This window comes from Ambystoma mexicanum, chromosome 3p (assembly GCF_040938575.1).
Source record: "Ambystoma mexicanum isolate Mex_15411 chromosome 3p, UKY_AmexF1_1, whole genome shotgun sequence".
Taxonomy (NCBI): Eukaryota; Metazoa; Chordata; class Amphibia; order Caudata; family Ambystomatidae; genus Ambystoma; species Ambystoma mexicanum.
This window is the reverse complement of record NC_090925.1, coordinates 470,208,857-470,234,614: the sequence shown is the minus strand read 5'-3', so window position 1 is coordinate 470,234,614 and position 25,758 is coordinate 470,208,857.

The window sequence follows — 25,758 nt, the reverse complement described above, 5'->3', positions numbered from 1 at the left end:
CAGATCGTCGGCATAAAGCAGCCATGTGATTTTTTGCATGCCTAGTTTAGGAGCATCAGAGACTGTTTCTTCAAAAGCACCACCGATATCTAGCAGGAAGAGGTTAAATAAGGTAGATGCCAAAATGCACCCTTGCTTAAGGCCCCTTAAGGTGTCAATATTTGCAGACAGGAAGCCCTCGATAGACAACCTCACTTGCATGGATGTATTTGAATGTAACATCTTAATTACTGTTAGCACAGACGACGGGCAGCCATAGTTTTGCAGCTTTTGGAATAACAGTGCTCTGTCTACCGAGTCAAAGGCAGACCGAAAATCCACAAAGGCCATATATAATGGTTGATTTAAGTGGGCATATTTAGATTTGATCATGTTCAACATTATCAAATTTACCGAGGTTCCTAGGCCTGCCACAAACCCAGTTTGAAAGGGATCTCTTTTAAAGGAGATCGCTGACCATCTGTTTAATTCTTGTAAAATAATGCGGCTGTATAATTTACCAGGCGCATCTAACAATGCAATTGGTCTATAGTTCTCAGGTAGAGAGCGATCACCTTTCTTATGTATCGGTACAATAAGAGAGTGTTTCCATGACAAAGGGATTTCCTGAGTGACATTAATGTTCACGAATATCTGATATAAAATCGATGTCCACAAAACTGGGTGTTGCTTGAAAGTTTTGTTCGATAACCCATCAGGTCCAGGAGCTCTAGATTGGCTAATTTTATTAATAAAATAAAATATATCGGCTTTCGAAATATTGATATGAAAGGATTGATAAGGGAGTGTGTCCAATTTCACGGAATTAAGCGGAAGTGCATACATTTGGGAAAAATAACTAAGCCAGATTACCTCCGGCACACACTGAGTTTGTGAATATGTTTGAATCGGAAATAAGGTGTTAGCCATTACTTTCCAAATTTCCGACACATTACTGTTACGAGTCAGCATTAGCATTTGCTCGCCATCACGCTGATATAATTTACTACGATGCTGTCACCGCCAATTTCTATATGTAGTCTTTACTTTTTTTAGCGCTTCTAATCTCCTGTCCAAAGGTAGTTTTAGTGCCTCTCTAGTTTGACGACGATATTCAGTTTTATTATTTCTGATTTCCAAGTCAAACATATGTATATGCTTAGATGCTTTTGGTTTGCACAATTTAGTGTTGGTGTAATATTGCATAAGGTCATAATAGGGGACACAGTTAGCTTTGGAGCTGTTTCGTGAGTGACACAAAGAAGTACGCAAAGCGTCATCAAATTTCCCAAGACTGGTTTCATTCCAATTAAGGCGATTTAAAGAGTTTGATACCATTAAGTGCCCCTGATCGATTTTGGAAGGAATCTTTAAAGGAGTACCATCAACTGCCCATTCAAAAGAGAGAATGCAATGATCACTATTCAAGTTCTGCTGAATTTTGAAAAATTTGATTTTGGAAAACAACCTATCGTCAACATAGATATAATCAATAGTGGCTTTTTTCCGGCCCTGCTGCCACGTATAGGCTATTTCACCAGTATCATATTTACTTCCATTCAACATACAAAGCCCTCTAGAGCACATTAGGTTCTCCCACAACCTTTGCCTGCTATTTTCTTGCAATTTATCGCCATGTAAACAATGCAAATTTAGATCTCCAGCAACAATGGTGTGCTTGATGTTAGGTATTAATGTGATGAAGTCTAACATGGAAGATATATCAAGTAAAACATTTTGCATCTCAATGCCTTTGGGGTTCCAGTACAAGTTAATAATCGCATACAAGGTCTTTGCAACGGATATAATTGTCAGTTGTAGGAAGGAATTTGGAGCAAATGTGAAGATAATTCTGATTTCTGAAGATATTTTGGCGGCAGTCACAAGGCCAGACATCGGCCGACCCAAAACACCTTTAATTGCAGGTAAAAAATGTAAACCATGGTTATCCCATAAAGGGGCAGATAAGAACCAGGATAATACACATCAAACTTTGTGAGAGGGTCTTGTGTATTATTAATTAGATGACGATGGCCGCGAGTGTTCCAAGACCCTAAGGTTATGGTTCGCGCTTTATTGACCTTGCAAGGAAGTTAGCTTCTGGAATCACAATTACAACGGCATTGGTTCGAGACGACTACAGCAGTGTTAGACTCAGTAAAACTTTGTGCCTTATTAATTTCATTTGACGCCGTCTTTACCCAGGATTCCGCACAAGGGGAGCCATTGGTGGACGTCACGGGACCTAGTAATAATATGAATCCAAGATCTAATAATTGGGCTTTGGCATCCCATATCAGATTCCTAATAACGTGGGACGTCAGCCAGATACAAGCTGTACTCACTACATTGTCATTGAAAAACTCTACCAGAGCAATGTCGGCCGATCCAATATCCTGCAATATGGGAATATCAGAAAACACCTGTAAGATGCTATGTCTATTAAGTACATATTGCGGAAAGGGGGCTGGCCGACAGCCCAGCACTAGTGCAACATTAGATTCTTTAACTGTTTTGGTTTTCAATATAGATTTTGTCTGAGGAATGTTAGGAGCGGATATTAAATTAATAGGGCCAAATTGTTTTGTTTTAGATCGTAAAGAATTTATTAGAGAAGCAATTTCTGCTTCCTGACTTGAAAACGATGGATCCACTGGGCAAGTTGTTTCATCATCACCACTTTGAAACGTAACCGTACGTTCAGATACCTGAGGAGCAGAAGTGGTTGATATTGCAGATTTAAGTATGGGGGCTTTGAAAGTTGTTGACGTTGAAAAAGCACTCATATAGGCATCAACTTCATTTCTGATTTCTAATCGTCTTCTTGCTAGCATCTGTTGCTCACAGCTAGCCAAGGAGGGCAATGGAAATGTAGAAGGCTGAGTCGTGGAGCAGCTATTAGGAATTTCTTTAAACACGCCTTGAGCTATCGCAGCTTTAGAATTTATTGTATTAGAGGAAAGCTCGAGATTAGAACCAGCTGGCTGTTTAGATTGTGATGGTTGGATTTCAAAAAGAGCTTGCTGTTTTCCAGTAAGTTCATAATTTTGAACAGCTTGCACTAGGTGATCTAATGGCGCATAGGGTTCAGCTGCAACCAAATTTTTATTGGCACAATCAAGCTTGAGTTTACGCAGCTGATTCAAATGTGCATATTTTTTTGTAATGACACATGAGGTTTTCTGGGCCTGTTTTTTCGGTAATGTAAGCATATTAAAAAATGATTTAGAACTTGCTGAATTGGGTATTTCTGTATTTTTAATATTTTTAGCTTTTTTAGATAATGTAGGTTGCATCATTTTCGTTTTTTTGGCTGGTTCCTTATTGGACAGACAAGTCTTTGGACCTGAGATAGAAGATTTTTTGGTAAATATTTTGAATTGGGCTTGGGGTGTTTCGGTTGACGTCATGTCTTCAACGTCTTCAGTAGCCTCTGTAGTAGCCTCTCTGAAAATCTGACCAATATAAGGAAGCGAGCACAAAATTCCAGAGTTGTCCACGGTGATTGGGGACAAAGGGTCAGCTACTTGTTGGTCCATGCTCACACTAGCTACTGTGTTTTGTGACAATATTGGCAGTACAGAGAAAGGAACAGCGGTTAAATCAACTACAAGGTTAGGGCCCGAAGTTAGGTCCACCACCGGCGGACCCGCCGCAATCATAGGAGCTGAGGTTAGGTCCACCACCGGTGGAAGCATAATAGGTGATAAACACTGGTCAACTGTCAGCCCTGGGTTCCAAGGGTTCACCTTTGGATTCACACCTTGATTGGCCCAAATTATTTCTTGTTTGGTTTGCCAAGCCAACACTGAAAGTAATTGTGTACTTTGTACATCCAGTTTGGAGTTCAAAGTGTTAAATAGCGTTGTCAGAGTTTGCATTGTCAGATTCATAGCACCCAATGTAAGTTCTAGCACTTTAGAGATGTTTGAACAAGGAGGAATTTGGTTCACTGGTGAAAATTTCCGTGGAGTGGGATAAATAAAAGAAGAGGTTAAATTTGATCTAGTACACCCCCCATCCGAAAATAGTTTGGGTGAAAAGGACAAACCTCCCAATGTTTGATTTAACAAAAAGTCAGAATCAGGGGGAGACAGATCGATAAGCACCATTTCCTCTGGACATTTCGTAACCTCAAGATTATATTTCGAGGGTGGGTAGTGAGCCACAGATTCACTTCTTAGCACTGTGCTGTCAGACAGTGAGACATGCACAGTAGAACCACACACTTCTTGTATTTGGTTGGAGGTATTGAGGCCCACTTGCTTATCACTTTGTAAGGGATGTAGAAGGGATTCAGAATTAGCACAGTCTGAATAAAAGGATCTAATATCTTTCGAATTTGCAACATTTTTTTTAGTATGTCTTGATGATAAAGTGTCACGAGCAGATACTCGTTTTTTACTTTTTTTACTACAGGCCCGGCCCCTGTAGCTCGCGGAGTCGAGACACAGGGGGCGGCCTGGACATGTAATTTGTTCACAAGCGATGGTCCAGCCGCCACTTGGGGCAATGCTTTTTTTAACCTCAATTCATTCGCACACGTGCTATTAATACCAGTGATAGTATTGGGATTGGAATTCGGGTTCACGCCACTTGTTTTAGCAAACAATTTCGGCAATGGAAGTGGCGGCATTCCAGTGCGTAAGGTATAAATATTACGATTCATGACGTTACTTCAAAGCTTCACTGCCAAATTACTAAGGAACCACCAAAATTACAAAATGTATAGATCGAAGAAGTTCCGTAATATATATAGTGCCTGGCAATTTTGATCACAATAATCTTACTCACTTCTCTGAGAAGCCCCTCGCTTTGCTCGCGCCGCAGCGGCGAAGCGGCAAAACGGGACTTCACGGGACTTCGCCGGTGCGCGCGCGCGGTGCGCGCACGAGTTCTATTTTATAGGCACGCCCACAATAGTAGTCAGACAAAATGCCTATGAGTAAGTGAGAAACACAGTTAGCTCACGTATATATATATATAAATATAAAAAACCCCAAGTTCATATATAGCAGGTCAATGTAGCCGCAGTCTTCACCTTATGGTCAAGGTAGTAGTCAAAATAGTCCAAATTCAAATGGAGGACGAAACAGAGCAGCGGGCAAAGCGGGACTTCACGGGACTTATCTTTATTGATTCTCGGATTCTACTTTGAGAAGGCACCCAACCCGTCTCACACCTACCTTAAGAAATACCCTGTGTCGCAATGGAGTATGAACCAGGCTGGTGTGTAACAATGAAATATTTATTAATATTTAGAATTCAAAGAAAATCAAGCAAATCAGAATTAGGGCAGCAGCCACGACTGTGTGGCAGTATACATGCAAACATTCCACAATACAGTTATTTCACACCCCTAACATAAGATACATAAACCTTTAATGGAACGCAAACAAAATCACTTTTCTTCCAATACCAGATAGCACACAGGTTAAGCACTCCCCCTGCAACACTTCCCCCAAACACCTGCTGAGTAAATTCTTTGTGGATGGAAAGCAGTGGCAAGGAGTCAGAAAGAAGAGGAAAAATCAGATTTAAAATTCAGGCCACCACCCCAAGATGGGAGGCCAGAAACAAAATGAAAACCTTAAAAGCAGCAAAATGGCATAGTCAGATTTTACTTGTTACTTGTATATCGGTAACAGTTGTGGTAGGATATCTATGACAGAAATGCGTGTGGCTGCACTGAAAAGACAAGGAAGCTTACTACTACTGAACGGGGCACCAATGCAACGTGGACACAGGTAAGAAATCGATGTTGGGAAGGAAACAATGCAGATGAAAACACACGCAGCAGAATTGCAATTCGTTTTTCACACAGACTTTATCAAGTGACAAGCAGCTAAGAAAAGGGGCTTAGCTATCAAAATCGGAACTCGGTTTTTGGATGAGAAACAAAGGCACATATCTGACAGGATTCTGAGGGAAAGGGAATATTCTTAATGGGATGATGTTCAGGTTTTTCTATGGAAAAGTGAAAATCGGAATTTAGAGAAAAAGCACAATACATGGTCAAATTTGGTTTTTGTTGCACAATGACAGGTTTTACTGAGGCTATAGTTTAATAAGTGTATTACTAAAGAAGACACTGCGTGCAAGGGGGTTAATTTTGAATTTTAACCAGCTCGCACTGCGTACCTCCTTATAGGGGAATTCATTAATTTATTTCAAAATGGTACTTATACAGATAACTGAAATCATTATAAAAGGAATATGCTAACAGATATGGACTAACACAAATTCTTCTAAGCAAAGGTGAACAGATGATACTTGCAATTTGGGATTCTGTATTGTGGAGTATTTTTATCCACACCAATGCGCCACTCTGCACCCCTTTGCCAATGGGGAAAGGAAATTGCCAAGAATGGAGGCAATAACTCCAGTGCTTACTAAGTCTGCAAATTTGCACAGAGTTCATAACCCACCAAAAGAGCTGCACGCCGTGCCACATACACCGGCAAAGTGGTGTAAAATACACCACAATACAGTTATTTCACACCCCTAACATAAGATACATAAACCTTTAATGGAACGCAAACAAAATCACTTTTCTTCCAATACCAGATAGCACACAGGTTAAGCACTCCCCCTGCAACACTTCCCCCAAACACCTGCTGAGTAAATTCTTTGTGGATGGAAAGCAGTGGCAAGGAGTCAGAAAGAAGAGGAAAAATCAGATTTAAAATTCAGGCCACCACCCCAAGATGGGAGGCCAGAAACAAAATGAAAACCTTAAAAGCAGCAAAATGGCATAGTCAGATTTTACTTGTTGCTTGTATATCGGTAACAGTTGCGGTAGGATATCTATGACAGAAATGCGTGTGGCTGCACTGAAAAGACAAGGAAGCTTACTACTACTGAACGGGGCACCAATGCAACGTGGACACAGGTAAGAAATCGATGTTGGGAAGGAAACAATGCAGATGAAAACACACGCAGCAGAATTGCAATTCGTTTTTCACACAGACTTTATCAAGTGACAAGCAGCTAAGAAAAGGGGCTTAGCTATCAAAATCGGAACTCGGTTTTTGGATGAGAAACAAAGGCACATATCTGACAGGATTCTGAGGGAAAGGGAATATTCTTAATGGGATGATGTTCGGGTTTTTCTATGGGAAAGTGAAAATCGGAATTTAGAGAAAAAGCACAATACATGGTCAAATTTGGTTTTTGTTGCACAATGACAGGTTTTACTGAGGCTATAGTTTAATAAGTGTATTACTAAAGAAGACACTGCGTGCAAGGGGGTTAATTTTGAATTTTAACCAGCTCGCACTGCGTATCTCCTTATAGGGGAATTCATTAATTTATTTCAAAATGGTACTTATACAGATAACTGAAATCATTATAAAAGGAATATGCTAACAGATATGGACTAACACAAATTCTTCTAAGCAAAGGTGAACAGATGATACTTGCAATTTGGGATTCTGTATTGTGGAGTATTTTTATCCACACCAATGCGCCACTCTGCACCCCTTTGCCAATGGGGAAAAGAAATTGCCAAGAATGGAGGCAATAACTCCAGTGCGTACTAAGTCTGCAAATTTGCACAGAGTTCATAACCCACCAAAAGAGCTGCACGCCCTGCCACATACACCGGCAAAGTGGTGTAAAAGCAGGAATAACTGCTGACATCTGTCCTCTGTCATCACTGCTGTCATCTGTCATCTGTCACTGGAAACAAGCCCTCAGAATGGCTAAAATCCGAAAATGCCCCTAAATACAATTTCCTAATCAGTGGCAATCTTCAAAGTGCTGTTTTGGCAGCTGTATAAAGAAATTGGCTGTAAAACTCAGCTTAAATGTATTTTCTTTGTCCTGAAAAATTGCAAAATCCACTATTTCAAGCGTGTCGGTGAAGGGCTAATTCTTTTAAGATGTTTACATCCTTCATACACTGTGCTTATATTTTATATTTGAAATGAAAATACTTTAATGTCCAAGAGCCCATTCTGGGGCCAAGCCACAAGTGAATTCTGATCTGACAGTGCCTGGCCTGGGAAAACTGACATCTCCTTTTGACAATCCCTTGAGAACAGGAAGGTTAATGGCTGTTAATAGTTGACACATAATTCCAGCAAGCCACTCAATGGGGCTACATTAGACATTCGCCTGCTGGCTGACCAAAGAACAAAGAACATGCTGAGAATTGGCCTCTGCAAGGAGGATCAGGATATGGGGGAAGTTTCTCAGTGTACTTCAAAGGACTGGCCATCTGCTCATGTTGGAAGCAAGAAGAAACACCTGGACTGGATTTTGAATGGAAATTACTTGTTTTGGCCTGAGAACTTTATGACATTTAACATGACAGCAAAAAGAAGTAGACAAGTGAAAAATACAAACTTATAAATCTGAACTCATGTAAGACAGTTGAAGATGTGGTAATAGTTCTTACTACATAAGGAGCCAAAGATACACTAAAGCACTGATTGTGGCAAAACTATTAATGTTGAAAGCATAAAATTGTATGTACACGATCCGCTGATCAGCGCCCAGAGGTGTATTGAATTAGAAATGATTATTCCAAAGTGTTATGGGTAAAATTGATAAAAATCCATAGAATTACCAATACAGCTCTCACAAAGATGGAAATTGAATGTAAATGTAGACAATCAAATGTGAAAAAATATGTGTCTAATTTTATGAGGGTGCATAATGGTAGAAATGTACATTTGTACAAAAGTATGTTTTTATGCTTAGGTAAAAATCCAGGTGGGAGTTCCTAAATCCTGTCATAAGATGACAGCTCTGTTTAGGCTGCCGACCAAAACAAAGCGCACGCCTGTAGCCACTCACAGACATGGGGGTGTGTTTTGAAGTTCTGCCCACGCCATAAAATTTGTAATGGATAAATATAGGAAGGGCACTATACATAAGGACACTGCTTCCAGAACACACTGCTTCCAGAACCCATCCAGATGTCCGCGCAGCACCTTATTGCAGAACTTTTCAACTTGTAGCTGAGTCCAGAATTCATTAAAAGATCCAGATTTCTTTGCAGAATCCAGATTCTGGCATTGCAAAATTATGCTAGCCTGACCTCATTGCAAAAATCCCAAACTTGAAGGGACTTAATTTTAATTTAGCTTGGCTGGCTACCATTAGGCTTGCCCGCTGAAAACTTGCATCCGGTTATCTACCGTGTTCAGTAACAAGAAGGGGCCCTTCCAAACCCAGTCTGAGGTGCAGTCCAAACTTAACCAGAACGGCGCTGCTGATCCAAATCCCTCCTGAGGTGCCTGTTTGCCGGTAGACCAGCCCAATACAAGGACCAGCACTAACGGTCCAATTTAATTACAAAGGACTGTAAGTATGAATGGGAGAACAGTGACCCATAATATATCTGCATTGTATGATCCCAATCTCAAACCCATCCCATCTTTAATCCAGAACCATAGTATTATTAGGACTGTCCTTGTGCTGACTTTTCTCTCATCTGTGTTACTAAACCATAACTCCTTATTGATTTGATTAAGAAAAGTAATTCCCAAACCAAACGGAAACTAGAGTATCACGCATGAAGAGTTATGATCGGCGTGAATAACTGATTCCTGTGTGGCATTCTCTTTTTCGTAGTCCTTAATATAGTATAAGGAAACCTATCTGTCATATTTAAACCAGAATTTCTGTTTTCCATTTTCGCGCCTATTTTGCAAAAACACCTCTCATGAAAACCTCTATAACTCCTTCAGTTTTAAGGATAGAAACGAGATTTCACATCTCATTTATACCTAACATCCTTAGCTATCTCTGGAAGTGCAGCACAGTGTGATTCACCCGTTATATCAAAAATAATCTAAGGAAAGGTTTGCCGTGAATTTACAGTTTGAAATGTTTACACGTGTGAATAGCTTTAAATTATTTCCCACTTTGACTTTGAGATTCCTATTGTTTCCTTTTGATTAAATCATTGCTTTTGTTTGCTTGCATCTTTTCAAAGTGGCTCGCGTAGACATTTATAATAATTTAAGCATTTTTTACCACATTTGATGTTTTGCTCAGCCAATTTCAAAGCCATTCTGACAGTTGAAAAGTCAATTCTGTTTTTCTCTTGTGTTTAAAGGGGGAAGGTGGGAGTGATATTCTGTTTAATCTGTTTTATTCCTGAGTAACTGCTCTCTCCTCATACCTATTTAAATTGCCTATTGGTGGGTTGAGGAGTGTTGCAGGGGGAACCCTAACCATAGTGCTATCTGTTCCAAACCAACCTAAAAGTATCCTTTTCTTTGCTGCATTTGTTTTTGTGCTCATTATTTGATTCCTAGTGCATTAAAGATATTATTCAGTGTTCTGTCACCCCATTGGTGATTGTTGTTACCTATTAAAATATATTGTGATTTAAATTATACATACATAAATAAATATTTACCTTTGCAAACTAGCCTGATTCCTGGTTCAGTGTGACCGGGACTGGGGGGTCTCAGGAGAAGGGTGTGATATGAGTGTATATCATTCAGAATATTGAACTTATAGATAAAAATAAATAAGGGTTTCATTTGTGCACTACCTGCTGGGTGAGACTTGGGTGTGTGCCAGATTGAAATCACTTACAGTATGGGATTTTAATAGGATTTGAATACGATGCAAGGGTAAAAGAGCGGGATATGCAGTTTTGGGTACGGGGTGATATGATACTTACAAGATAAGCTTGAGTTTGGGAATTTGGACAGCCAGCGAGGTCTCTGGACAGTGGTGCCAAGGATCTGGTCACTGGGACAACGGGGTCAAGTGATCTGGTCGCTGGGACAGCTGGGCTCTCCTGGATGGGATCAACTGGTCTCTCCTGAATGGGATCAGCAGGGCAAGGTCTGGTCACTGGGCTCTCCTAGATGGGATCAGCTGTCTTTCCTCTTTTCTCCCTGGATTATTGGGTATGCCTGGACCTGGATGGGTGGTTCTGTCTGGATGGAATCAGCTGCCTCTGGATCTGTTTTTTTGAGTTTTTGAATACCTTGTGTTTCTCTGTCTCCTGCTTATATCGCCAGAGTTACATCATAGAATTTTACAATCTGGGGGGAAGTACTCTGGAGTTACTCCTATCCTAGGATAGCCCAGGCTACTGGTGTTCCCTCCTCCCCCTGAGCTAATTGGTTCAGGGGAAATTACATAATTGTATGTGTGTGCGTTTATGACTTCCTTTGTTTCCCCAAAGTTACTTACAAAAATAAGTTTATGGAGCAAAACTTTCAAATCTATACAAATCCCCATCATAAGAAACAGACATGCAGATTCCATATTTCACAGGGAATTGGACAGTCCGATCGCCAACTCTGTGTGATGTTGCATCACCCTTCAGCACAATATCACAATTTTCAAGAAAAGTATAATACTTAAAATTCTGTCATTAACTACACATATGCCCTCTACAAATGTTCACCAAGTTGTGTTTCTGTGTCATTTATACTTCACCCAGTAATGCATTTATCCTGCCATTCCAGCTCCCCAGGTGCTAGCAACATGCACTGGGTCTCATTTTGCTTGTTTAAATATTACATGAAATACTGGCATAATATCAAAGTATTGCTTATTTAGGGTGCTGAAACAAATGTATTAATGTACAACAGTTCTTTTGAATTCAATGGGCTGAATTAGCCACTATGTGCACGGTCCTGCCACCACCACAACCAAATTGTCTTCCCCTGGGTCAGCCTGAACAAAGGGTTTCCATGATGTCCTTTGAAGCCATGCAGTTGGGGCAGGGAATTGGTGTAAAGGAAAATCACACCTCTTGGTGAAATGCTAGTTCCTCCTTTCTGTAGTGATGCTGGACAGTCTGATAAGGCCACGAACTTCCACACTTTGATTCTTTCATATGCCCATGGCGGCTGGTTCACTTGTGGAGGTAATTCTTTTCCCATGGGAGGCAAGTCACCTTTGAAGTAAATGCCTGGGCCAAACCTGTTCTGCTAGTTTCCAAGTTTTTTTTTTCTTTCTATCAACAGAAAGTCTTTTGGGGAATAAATATCATGCACCTTTTATAGCAAAACCCCCATGGACACAAAGAGATGCTGCCAAGAGTATCTTTGTAATTGACTTGAGACCAGAGAGAGAGCCACACTATTTCTTTCCTTTGCAGTAATTTAAGTGTGGTGGTCTATTTCAAAAGGAAATCATAGCCGTGTTGACTTGAAAACAGAATTCTTGCTCTAAATGTACTTTCTCAGTGAAAACAATGCCGTTCTGGACTGTATTGCCTTACTTCATGGTAGTCAGATGAAATACACAACAGGGCTGTGTTTGTGGGGTTTAAAGTGAAAGGATGAACATTTTGCAATGCCGTCTTGAATGCAGATAATTTTTATTGTGCTTGATTTGAAGCAAAACAAATGCAGCCATTCAGTAGGGTGGCAGTGTTCAAAGCTCGTCACACATGTGCCAAGGACAACACAACACAGCCATTTTTGGGTTAAATGTTGAAATGCGGTTTGTGGTGAAGGGGATTTCTGTTAGGGCTGGTAAATGTACCCCACAATCACCAGAGAATTCCAGGGGAGAAATAACCTCACATCTCATAATACGTGGTCCTCACCATCAGACAATCTGCAGGGAGGCAGGTTGGGCCATATGGGAATCTATAAAATACCTAATGATGCAGAGCTATAACTATACAGGTGGGTACATTTGATTTTACCAGTATAAGATATTGTATGGATGCAACTGATTATTGAAAATTCATACTGAATAGCAAGCAGTGAATAATTGGGAAGGTGAGTCCATTATTTGTCATCATTTAAATCGATTCCTCAGCACAACCTGACCCACCACTCTATGTGCTTGTGTGTCTTTCTTCAAGCAGTAATGTTTGCAGAAAATGCCCGGGGACTTCCACATAGCCGCCCTGAAAATGAACTTCACTGGAGTATTGGCCAGAAATCTCACAGTGTCTTCTTAACCTGGAATGTTGGCCTTACTGCCTGACGGTTCATAGCTGTTCCAAAACCTACAAACAACTGAGATGAGGCTCTAATATTCTTGGTCCTGCCAATATTACAAATTAAGCAGCGCTTAACATCCAGAGAATGAGGAAACATCTCTGCTTTAGATTCCTTCTCCTCATATGTAAAAAGAAGAGAAACTTCTTCATTCAAGTGATAATCCAACATTATCTTAGGAAGGAATCTTGGATATGTTCTTAAGTTCACCTTGTATGGCAAGTCTCGACAACAAGCAAAGCTTGGGTTTCACTGACTCCGAGGTAATTGAGACTAAGGGCCTCATCACGAGTTGGGTGGTAGCCCTTAAAAGCGGTGGTCATGGTATTACCACTGCATTTAACGGTCCCCCAATCACGAGTCTGGCAGCAGTAAATGCACCGACTTAACGCCCATTTTCGGGTACAATTAGCGTGGCGCTATTAGCACGCACTAATTGCGCCGAAAATGGCCCATTGGGTCCAATGGACCCAATGGGGAATACCCATTACCGCAAAACCCTTGATCCGGATCAAACAACGCCAGACCGGGTGGCGGTAATGCTATTAACCAGGGCACTATCGCGGCAGTAATACCGCCGGGATACCGCCCAACTCGTGATGAGGGCCCGAGAATGCAGTTTTCTATGCTACATACTTTAAATACGCTCAGTACATAAACTCAAGTGGAGGGTACATGAGAATGAAATGATTTTTCTTAGGTCTCCGTTAACTACAAGCAGCCTCCACAGGAGGAAACTCCCTTACCACATCTCTCACAGTCCATAATAAGAGGATTGGCAAAATGAGCATCCTCATCATCACCTTTTTGTATTGTCATATTGCAGCTAAATACACTTTTATAGATCATTAGTACCCAGCTAGGGGGGATGGTGGCGTTCCAGCAAATGAGGAGGTTCAAAACTGGGTCTTTATCACATGGTATAGACCCGGTTGCAAGTCTCTTCAGAGCGGGAGGCTGCCATCTTCCCCCACCGAAATCAGGTAAGTGCGCTCCCCTGTCTCGCCACATCCCCTTCCCCCACACCCTTTTTCCACATATTTAGGCCCTTCACTTTGTGCTTCCTTGTCCCTGGCCAATGCTGGGACCAGTAGTGTTCCCAGCGCATCTCCGACTCCCGATTGGCCACCATGGAAAGGGAGAAGGGATCACCTGTAGTTCCCTATTCCCCAATCCATGACGGGCATCTTTTTTTGTACTTTTTTTTGGTACTTTTTTCTCGAGTTCAGAAACGGTTAATACGCTGTTTTTCAACTTGAGAAAAATACTCTATTATTACCCCAGTGCAACATGCTGGGGTACTAATAGCAATAAACGCCTTGCTGGGGGGAGCATTACCGGACTCGGTAATGCCCCCGCCCACCCCCAGCAGGGTCTCATTGCTTAAGTGTTGTGCTCCAGAGTGTGGCAGATAAGGTGAGACTTTATCTAGCCTGCACATTGCAGAATTTTTATTTATTTCTGAAAACCAAATGCAGAATTTGTTCCACTGCCTAAATAATGTTGCCTGGAACGAGCCAATATCTTCAGACATTCTTGAGCTGTTTTGAAATGGCCATAAACTAGGATATCAGGCGCCATGCTGCGGGGTTGAGGAAGGTCGGTTTGTGATATAATATCTTCTCCCTCCTGCCTGGATAACAAGCACAGATGAACTTTCAGATGTATGTGCTTTTCTACCAATATTGCCACCAAGTCTGAAAACCGCAGTTGACAAGCCCAAACTGTCGTGATCAGAATCCTATTGCAAGGCTCCTCCAGTTTGTGAACCACCCGGCTATCACAGATAATGAGGGGAAAACATAAGTGTTAGTCCCGCCTGTCACAAATGTGTTGTGCCATTCGGAGGAAATCAGGATGCAAACATCCTGCATTTGCAGTTTTATCCTATTGAAGAAATTGTCAGTTTCCAGTTTCCCCCACTGTTAGAACAAAACATTCACTGTCACCTGAAGCAACTTCCACACGGGAGTCTGCAAAGTTAACCTGCTGAGGTGGTCAGTGAGAGGGTTTTGGACTCAGGAAAGATAGTCTGTCAGTACAGTGGCTGTTTGGCAGCCCACTTCCACACCGATTGTAATTCTCTGGAAATACTGTGCCACCTTGTACTGCCTTGTTTGTTTATGTATTACATACTGGTCGTGCTGTCTGTTTTTACCAACACCTGTGTATCAAAAGCTGTTAATGTCAATCTCACTGATCTCAGCAGTTTTTATCAACACCTGTGTCTCAAAAGCTGTTAATGTCAGTTTCACGGATCTCAACTCCAACACATTGATCAGTACTTTTTCCTCACTTCAACACAGACCTCTGGTTTGCAGGTTTTTCTGATGTGCATCCCATCCTTCCAGAGAGGCATTTGTCACTAGGGAAACAACCACCCCTAGTCTTCATAAAGGCATTACTTGATTGAGGTTGTCCCATTCTCCTGACACGTGTTGCAGGCACAACTCTTCCTGAAGTACCTTCATATTTAGCCTGCAAAACGTGATTATTATAATACATGATGACCTTAGGCACAGTAGCGCTTGTACTTTGACTCAAATTCTTGGTTTGTTATTTATCCAGTCTGATATTTCCATCAGCACCACCACTGTGTGCCATACAGTTACTGCCAGGTTGCATCTTGCATCTAACATTGCTACTAGAACCTCAATTTGTTTATTTTTTTCAGTTGAAACATTGATTTCTCGTTACTCACTGTCAATCCGAGATCCTGAAACAATTGAAGTGTTTGCTCTACCGCTACTCTACTGCAATCTCGCAGGAACCAATTGTCAAGGTGTGGGTAAACATGAGGATTACAGTGAAATTATCAAATCTGAAATAACTGACAGAGAAAAAACCAGTACATTTTTCGAAAATATCTTTTGGTTTTGTCTCCCACCGTCTGACAACCCACTCCCCCACCACCCACCCCTTACTTACCTTCTGGGGGCACACACGAAGTGTGGAGCCGCCTTCGCAATCACCCTGTGATGCTGGTTCCCTTCACGCACATGGAAGGGAACCAGCGCCGCAGGGTCCTTTCCTTTTTTTATTTTTTTACTTTGCTTGTCCCCTGCTTTCCTTTTTATGGAAGCAGGGGACACTCCTGGAAACCCTGAAGTCCCGGAATGTCAATCAAGGGGTACATGGACACCCATGCAACCCCCGCCCCCTTGTTCGACATTTTCTGCCGTTTTTTTTTCCGCAATAATTTCTACGGATACCAAACATACTCACCCTCTAGTTTAGCCACAACAGGAGATAACATTTTTGTAAACACCCCGTTAAATGATCTCAAGCCTAAAGATAGTACCTGAAATTGGCAATGCTGCACCTCAACAAGAAACCTGAGATACATTTGATTACTTTCCTGCATTGGGACATGCAAATATGCACCTTGAAGAGCCAGAAAACATACAAAGGGCCTCATCACGAGTTGGGCTGTAGCCCTTAAATGCGGTGGTAACGGTATTACCGCCACATTTAAGGGCTAGCCCTATCGCGAGTTGGGTGCTAAATCGGCTGTTTTACCTCCAGCTTTTTTCTGGAGGTGAAAATCCCTGTTTTCGGCTGTCTTACAGCCGACTGTATTAGCCCGCAGTATTAGCACCGAAAATTCCCCATTGGATCCAATGGACCCAATCAGGAATGGGGATTTACCGTTAAGGCCCAACCCATGATCCGGTGGTAATACCACCGGACCGGTCGGTGCTAGGGCTATTACAGTCGGTGGTTTTACAGCCGGGAATACAGCCCAACTCGTGATGAGGCCCTTAAGTCTCCTACTTCCAACTGAGGCACTATGTTGACCGAAGGTTAACATTCTGAAGAGTATGGTTGTTATGAAATTCTATAGATATCTTAGGTCCAACATTGGCCTGAAGCCCTTGGCCAGCTTCTTTACTAAAAAGTAGCAAGAAGACTTTGTTTCCTTCATCTGGCAACACTATGCTCTCTATCACTTGTTTCATTTTCATAATGCACACTTCTTTCCTGAGTAAATTTAGATGTACTGCTTGAGAGATGCTTTTCATAAAACACCAAGAGGTGGCCTTGACGTACAAGGTCAACAACCCATGTGTCTCCTCTTTCAGAGGGGCACTGTTGTCAGTGCTATGGGATAGTCACGTCTTTGCTTCGCTCTGGCGGGACTATGGCGGGGCATTCCTGAGCCCCCAAACTGCTATGATTCTCGGCAAAAGTGACAGAAGGTTGTCGCACCACCTTGGGAAGTGTTTGAGCCCTGCTGATGGTTTATAGTGATATAATCGAAAACAAAAAGGGCGGAAAAAAAAGTCACTTTATTTTTATGACTTTTTTTTTTCGAAATGGGGGGACACAACAACTGATGAAGTGGCTCTGAGAGCGGTCTCGGAGCCCACACCTCAGTCAGCAGGCAATTAGCAGGCAGCGGAGGCAGCGAGGGCCAGCCTGTCACACTACCTGGAGTGGCACAGGACTGGTGAAGCGTGCAGTGGCCATAGGAGGCTGAGGTCCACTGATGCTGCCCACAGGGGTGAAGGTGAGAAGAGCAAGCGAATAGGAGAAGGCTGGACTGGGATCAGGCTGAACGCGGGAAGCAGTGGTGTGTTTGACTGATAGTGGAAAGGAGGATTAGAGATAACCATGAGAGACTTCCTCCCATGTAGAAGATAGCAGGGAAATGTTGACGATTCCCCCTTCTCTCAGTTGAGCAGTGCAGACAGGGCAGGTCGGCTCTGGTGGTCAGCCCGGTATAAAATACCCACAATGGCACACAGGAAAACAGGGTCCCCACTGTATCAGAAATCAGGGAAGGGCAGAAGGCTGAGCCGTCGAATAATAAGGGCCATGACAAAGAGAAGAACAAGAAGTCATGACTGCAGGCTAACATTGACTCATGCACGTCTGGTGGGTAGCAGGGAGGAGGAAGAGCATGACACCGGAGGTGGGTCAAGCAAGCTGTTCGGCCCAGGACATCCTACTGGCTGTAAGAGACTCCAAAGCCTTGCTGGAACAAAAGATAGGTGCTATAGGCGAGGATATGGGACTCTTGGGGCAGGACCTGTGCAAAATGTCATCGTGAATTTGAGAAGCGGAGCAGCAAATTTGGGACACAGAGGTTATGCTGGGTCCCGTAAATAAAGAAATTGTCGAGCTCAGGGACAGAACCAAAACCCTGGAGGCAAGGGTCGAGGATGCGAAAGGCAGGGCCATCAGAAACAATATACACATTCTGGGTCTTCCTGAAAAATAAAGAGCCCCTCTATGGAAGTTTATTTGGGGAATTGGTAAAGGAATGGATGGAACCTAACGGGATCTCCAGTTTCTTCTCAGTGGAAAGGGCCCATAGCACCCAGCAGGGGGCCCTCCTGGGCACCCAGCTGAGACCGGTAATTGCCAAACTCCTCAATTATAGACACCAGGACATTATACTGCAGGTCTCCCGGAGAAAGGATCCACCCAGGTTTACGGGGCGAAGGTGGCGATATTCCTAGATTTCACCTGGGCCATCGAGAGAGTGAGACAGTCATTTGAGGCAGTGAAAAGACAGCTAAGAGCAGGAGAGTATAAGTATGCCATGCTGATACTAATGACCCTCTGGGTGATAGAGCCCAGTGGGGCACTGTTTTTTCAGGACCCGACAGAGGTATCGGACTGGCTAAATGGAGAGGGTCATCCGTTGGAGGTGGCTCGCCGTAAAGAAAAGGACATCCCATGCAGTTGAGGCCTCCCTCACCAAGAAAATTGTAGCTGTGAAGGCGTGAGTACCATTGCCGAGAGAACTCATTGGGTGCTGTCACTCCAGCGATTCAGGGTTTCAGGGCACACCACCTGAATGTGCACCCTTGGTATTTTTGCACATTGGTAGTTGTTGGTACTTAAATTAGCTTGGATTGACAACTGCTTCATGTTGGGGGGAAGCGTTGGAGAGGGGTGTTTGGTTAGAGGTTTTGTGGTTGGAAGTTACGAGTTCAAGGTGCATCCCGGGTAAGTAATAGGTTCTTGCAACAAGAGATTCAGGGGCTTCCCTGAAATTCCTCTCTAGTGATGATCACAAATGGCTGATATCTAAGGGTGGCCAGATCCGGGCAGGGCAACCTTTGTCACATGCATGTCTTGGAAAGTGAATGGGCTCTTAGACAAAATAAAGAGGGGCGTGGTCTCCCACTTCCTTAATGCACATAAAACCGATATAGTGCTACTACAAGAAACACACTTGCTGGTGTTGGTTTGCACATTCCTGTGGAGAGCCAAATTCTCTGGGGTAACGCATGCAGGATTCTCCAGGTGTTCAAGGGGGGTCGCTATTCTGATCAGGAAGTCTCTCCCTCTGATTGTGCAACTGTGGAAAGGGATGCGGATGGGAGATATCTAATGCTTAAGGGCTCAGTGTGGGGGGATTCAATTTGTATTATTACTATCTATGCACTGCCCTACCTCCAGGCTAGCTCTTACACAAGAATACAATCCCTACTGGCCACACACAACGGTGACAATTGTTACAGGGATACTTCAATGATATGGTGGCACCTGAGCATGATAGATCCTCCTCACACATAGGGGTGTGGGGTCAGTTGCACACAAAACTGTTCACTTCATAAATGCAATGGGTCTGAGGGATGCATGGCGGTAATTGCACCCTGCGAAAAAAAGCTTCACCTTCTACTCCAATGCGCACATTCCCTTCTCAAGGATTGACTTTCTTTGTGTCCCAGCCACAATCATAGCTAAGGTGACAATGGCAATGTTTCTGCCAGGGGGAATATCTGGTCACGGCCCCCTGAACATTACACTAATGGAAAAGGGGTGTAGGCAAACCAGGGAATGGAGACTGAACGCATACTATCTCTGTAAGCCAGAGATAGCAGATCAGATATTGCAGGCAATTTAGGAATACCTCTAACATAATGAGGGGTCCTTAGAGAGTTGCTAAGTGTTGTGGGAGATTTATAAAACGATTTTGAGGGGTGAGTTGTCAGCAGTGATAGAGCACCCATAGCAGGCAAGATGGTCCCTGCTGGTGGAGGGAGAGGGGGAGGTTGAGATGGCAGAAGCGTGTCATATCGAACACCAATCAAAGGACAGCAGGCGGGAACTGCGCAGATGCACGGCCTGGTTTCAATCTTTAGCGAGGGATGAGGCCAAAGCAGCTCACTGGGACAATATGGCTAGGCTTTACGAGATGGGTGATAAGTATGGGGGAATGTTTGCGTGGTTGGAAAGGAGGGATGAGGGGAAAAGGTGGGTAAGGGAATTACAAATGGAGACCAGTCACAATTACAAAAAAACGTGGATATCACAGAGGCTTTTGCACAATGCTATAAGGAGCTGTGTAGGGAGAGAGGGGGGAGGGAGAGACAGAGAACTACCTGTCCGCCATAGACGTGCCTATCTTGGATGAGATGGAGAGTCAATCACTGGACACTGATCCCCCCAAGGAAGAGATTCAGGAGGTGTTGAGGCAGCTACAGGCAGGGAAAACCCCCAGCCCCAATGGCTTTCAAATTGAGCTCTGGAAGCAGGCAGGGAGTATGTTTCTCGAGATCCTGGAGCAGGCAGCATTGCTGGTAGATCTTCAGCAGGCCACTATAGTGGTCACCCACAAATAAGAGAAACCCCCACAGAACTGCAGTGCCTATAGGCCCATCTCTTTGATGAATGGGTCATTCAAAATACTGTCAAAGGTGTGGGCCAATAGAGCGCTCAATGTCATTGATAGGCTGATTCATAGTGATCAATGTGGGTTCCTACGAGGGAGGCAACAAAAGGGTTGGAGGAGCGCACAGAGATTCCTGGGTTCCTCAAGTCAATTTAAGTCATTCAAACTGATTTCAGGTGCAACTGCCAATATTGTCCTTGGCTAAAAGGGCAAAGCAAAAAGAAAAGAATACAAGAAAGGTTGCCTAAAAACAATCAGGAAGGGGAAAAATATCCCTCAATGGATAATTAAATAAAATAATCCTTACTCCATTGGTAATAGTAAGTGTAGAATATTTAATAAGTAAGTGTATTCATTCAACAGAAAGACAAAAGAAGATTACATTCTTTAAATGAGCAAAGTATACATCCGACATGGACTGTGGATTTAGGGCTGCATGATACATGTGACATTCAAAAACAAATTGTATTCGACCCACATTTCTCAAATAAGATTCTTACAAAAGACTACATCAAAACATTCCATTGAAGGTCAAACAAATTATAAAGAGTTAATTTGAGTACAAAAATGCATTTTCTTTCAAGATAGATTCTGAACTGTGTGCAGTTCTGGTGAAAGGTACGCTGACACTACGCGTTTCATGTCTATGACTCTTCTCCAGGTGTGGGAGACTCAAATATATTTCTACAACTAACGGAATATAATACTCAATATTCTCTTGTCAATCAGTTGGCAAAAATAGATATCTACATAGGAGTTCATTACTACCTTGTGGTAATGGAAACGCCATGAACTTCAGCTTAATCTTCATTTTGACTCTGTTGGCTCTCTCCACGACCACCAATCTGGGTTCAGAGCTTCCAAAAGCACGGAAACTGTTTTCCTGATCATCCGTGAAGACCTGCTCTCCAACCTTGACTCTAACTCTCATTCTGTCCTCATCCTACTTGATCTCTAATCTGCTTTTGACACGGTCAACCATACCATCCTGCTCAATCGTCTGCGTGACAACCTGGGTATCACTGATCAGGCTCTGGCCTGGCTGAACTCTTTCCTTTCTGATTGACCTTCCTAGGTACAACGTGGGTCCTTCCTTTCCTCCATCTCCCTCTCTACCTGCGGTGTTCCCCAGGGGTCTAACCTCTCATCATGGCTTTTCAACCAATACCTAGCTACTCTCACTTACTGCATCTCCATTTTCTGCTCAAACTGCCAGTGCTATGCTGATGACACCCAACTCCTTTTCAGGCTTCCCTCAGACACCTCCTCTCCATCCCTCACCTCTGATTGCTTAGCCGCCATTCAAAATTGGTGTGCCACCAACGATCTTTGTCTAAATGCCAACAAGACTGAGATCCTCCACATCGGTACGCCTTCACCATCCTTGCCCCTCACCCTTTGGCCGGCCTCCCTTGGCCCTCCTCCTACCCCTACCTGCGTGGCTAAGAATCTCAAGGTCATCTTTGACTCCACTCTTTGTTTCTCCGCACACATCTCTGACGTCTAAAAAAAGTCAAACTTCCTACTGCACCCCTTTAGAAGCACTCTTCCTTTCCTCTCCTTCCCCCAGAAGCTCACTGTCTTTCAAGCTCTGGTTCTCTCTAGGTTGGACTACTGTAACAGCCTCTTTCTAAGTCTTCCTGCCTCCACTCCGCCATTTACAACTAATCCAGAACAGCAGTGCGAGACTTGTCCTTGGCTTTAAGCCCTGGGATCGTATCTCTCCAGCTTTGAAATTCCTTCATTGGCTCCCAGTGGACGCAAGGATTACATTTAAAACCCTCTGCATTGTCCACAAGGCTTTCTAGAGCCTGGGTCCAAAATACCTCAACTATCCCTCCCCTCTCGAGCCCTTCGCTCCTCTACTTCTAAATCCCTCAGGGTCAGTCGTTTTTCAAAGAAACGCGCTGGGGGCAGATCTTTGTCTCTGGTGTGTGCCTCCCTTTGGAACAGCCTCCCGGCCTCCTTGAAACTTGAGGAGAACCATCTCCAGTTCCGGAAGCACCTCAAGACCTTCCTCTTTGTTTCTGCATTTGCCCCTCTTCTCTCCTGCTGATCTGTTCCTTCTCACAGAACCATGCTCCTGGCCACCCTTTGTCCTTCAGGCCCAGGTACTTTCTCACCCTCCTGAACTGCCTCCGAGACACCCCTTGCACTGGGATCTGTATCTGTACCCATACAGTTCCCCATTCTTCTCTTGCACTTATCAGATGTACCCTATCTGACAAATCACGCACTTGCATTTGCCTGCATTTATTATTTATTTATTGCATTTATTGATTTTTATTGCACTTATTATTCATTCTGTTTTCTCCTTTGTGCTGCACTTTCCATTTCTCCTCCTTCCTCGCACTTTCCCCCTTTTCCCTTTTCCATGCACTTGCACATTCTTAATGTCACTGGGCCTAGTAAGATTGTTTTTTTTTATTATCCTTTGTTCCCCTCCCTTTGCTTGGTTGTGCTCTGAAACACGTGTGTATGAGTGCGATATAAATAAAATATCATATCATATCATATCATTGGGAATGGTTGTGTCCCTTGTTGTGGGATAGCCACTTAAGAGCTCAATAATTTGGAATATAAATTCCTACCTGGGAGTAAATGCAGAAAAATGTGAATGAATTTTGTCTCAAAATTCGCATTAATGTATTCAGTGTTATAGTAATGCCACACATAAGCTTTGTTTGGTGGCATTTACTTGATTTACAGTGTTCCCTCTCTTTGCCTGAAAGATAAATGGAAAGGGTAACCTATCAAACTCATCGTACAATTATATTGGGCTCTAAATAAGCTGATCTTGACAGAAGAGACTTGGCTTAATTTAGACTCGTGTGGAAAATTATCGCAATGTCGAACTGCGGGCGTGAGAGACAGCAGACAAGCAGCCTCCTGCCCCGCAGTCGCCTTAAATTGTGGAGATCACATGACATCAATGAGCGGTCATGTGATCAGCTCATGTCATGTGATTGTTACCTTGCAAGTGTATGTTAGGCCATTTAAAGGAGAAATGCTGTAATCTATCGCGTAATCTAAATGTCTTCATTTAATTGTGTCTATGCTCCAGATCACTCCTACCAGGTAGGGACACAGGTATGAATCTCAGGAGGGTGCATATTGCCCTGGGTAGGGTTGCTGGTATAGACGGGCCACACGCCCTCATAGCCTCCACTCGGAGAAAATTGTCAACTCAGTGCATTGAGAGTATCTTTGGACAGTCATGACTAGGATGGGATTCGGCCCTAGATTTCAGAGCTGGGTGAAGTTACTCTATGCCAACCCAACAGCGAGAGTGAGAGAAAATGGGGTGAGATCCAGAGAGTTTCTGCTGCAAAGGGGAACTAGGTAGGATTGCCTGCTGTCACTCCCTCTAGTTTCTACTGGCTGTGTAACCACTGGATCCACTGGCTGTTACAGTAAGGACATATTCCTACATTAAGGGCTTTGGGTGGCCGGGTGGGCAGGAGGACCGGGTATGCCTCTACAGGGATGATATCCTGATATATCTGATATATCTGGGGGACCCTAAGAACTCTTACCCAGTGGTGATGGATGTGACATGAGAATTCGGGGAGCACAGCGGCCTGCACTTCACCTGGAAGAAGTCAGGGCTGTTACCAGTGATGGGGGGTTGAGGAGGTCCAAGAGGAATGCCCCCTTGCCGTGCCAGGGGAGTGATATTGGGATGGATGAACACAGCTTCCTTCAAAATAATCTTGACCCCATCCTTGTAAGAGCCAGGGGGATGTAAGACAATGGGCCACCCTGCCGATCTCGCTGCTCGAAAGGGCCAGTCTATTCAAGATGCTGACTCTCCCAAGGTTACTTTATGCCCTTAAGAAAACCGTGGTCATTATCCCCCCCCTAAGGTATTTTGCAACAATAGAAAGCATACAATGGAAAGCAATATGTGGGAAGAGAAATCCAAGAATCACACTTGCACATTGGTCAGGTCGGGTGGGAGGGGGTCTGGTGGGACCTGATGTCATGAAATATTACTGTGTTTCCCAATTGGTTGCAGTCAATAAGTGGTTGTTCAATGATAGCGGGGCCTCTCATGTTAGGTTGGAAAAACACATAATGGGGAAATCCCTCTGTACGAGTTCTATACCAAAACCCCATAGAGTCTTGCTGACACCTCCAGGGCAATCCACGTTTGAAGCATGGTCCGCTGCTTTCAGGAAGCTGAGATGGGGCGGGGTTGTGACAATGGAGGCACCTATTTGAGACAATGGGGACCTCCCTGAGGTGGGGGAGGTAGGATATCAAGCTACATGGGTAGATGCAGGTATATGGAAAATGAAACACAAGCAGTTAGCCACCTTCCAGCATCTTCACAACACCCACGGTCTGCATGAAAACGAGTGCTACACGTATATGCACTTGCAACATGCAATGAGACATGAAGGTAGGGACGAGTGGGATATACGATAATACTCTCCCTTGGAAGCCAATCTGCTAGAAGAATGGGTCACGGGGAAAGCGATTACTACACTATATCAGGCGATTAATACCCTACATCACCTCTCCAATAGTTGCTGGACAAATGGGAAGGGGACCGGGGAGCTATGGAGAAGGACTAGTTGGATTCCTTGAGGTCTCCTAGGGAGTCCAATATACCCAGCAGACTGGGACTCATCAAATACAAAATATTCCATAGGGTCTACTTTATTAGGTCGCGGTTGCATGGCATGGGTAGAGTCGTGGATCCGAAATGTCTGAGGTGCAGGAACATGGAGGGTACTTTTCAGCACACTATATAGGACTACCACATTCCTACTGGCGGTCTGTCAGAGATGCCATGTCCGGGGTCTTGGGAAGACTGATACGGGAAAATTCCAAATTAGGCCTTCTACAAATTTAGGGTGACACCAATGTCACCCTCATGGAACAGGGCCTCGTCAAAGCAGCACTGTTGGCGGCCAAAAAGGACGTGGCTGCAGGATGCGGTGGTCAGGAAAGCCAGAGGACTGCAACATGGCGAGAAGGAATGGAATTTTTTTGCAAGCTTGATTATAGAGTGTATAGAGATAGGGGCTGTCCCTATTGTAAAATATTGAGCAAATGGTAGGAAGCGTTCTGTGGGCAGGGCAGACAGAAGGGTATAGGGGGCGCTTATTAAGCTGAGATGGTGGCTCAGTCACCGGAGGGAGGGACCGTAAGAGGCAAAGAAGGCAGAGTGTTGGGTGCTATGGGGATTATGTAGCAAGAGGG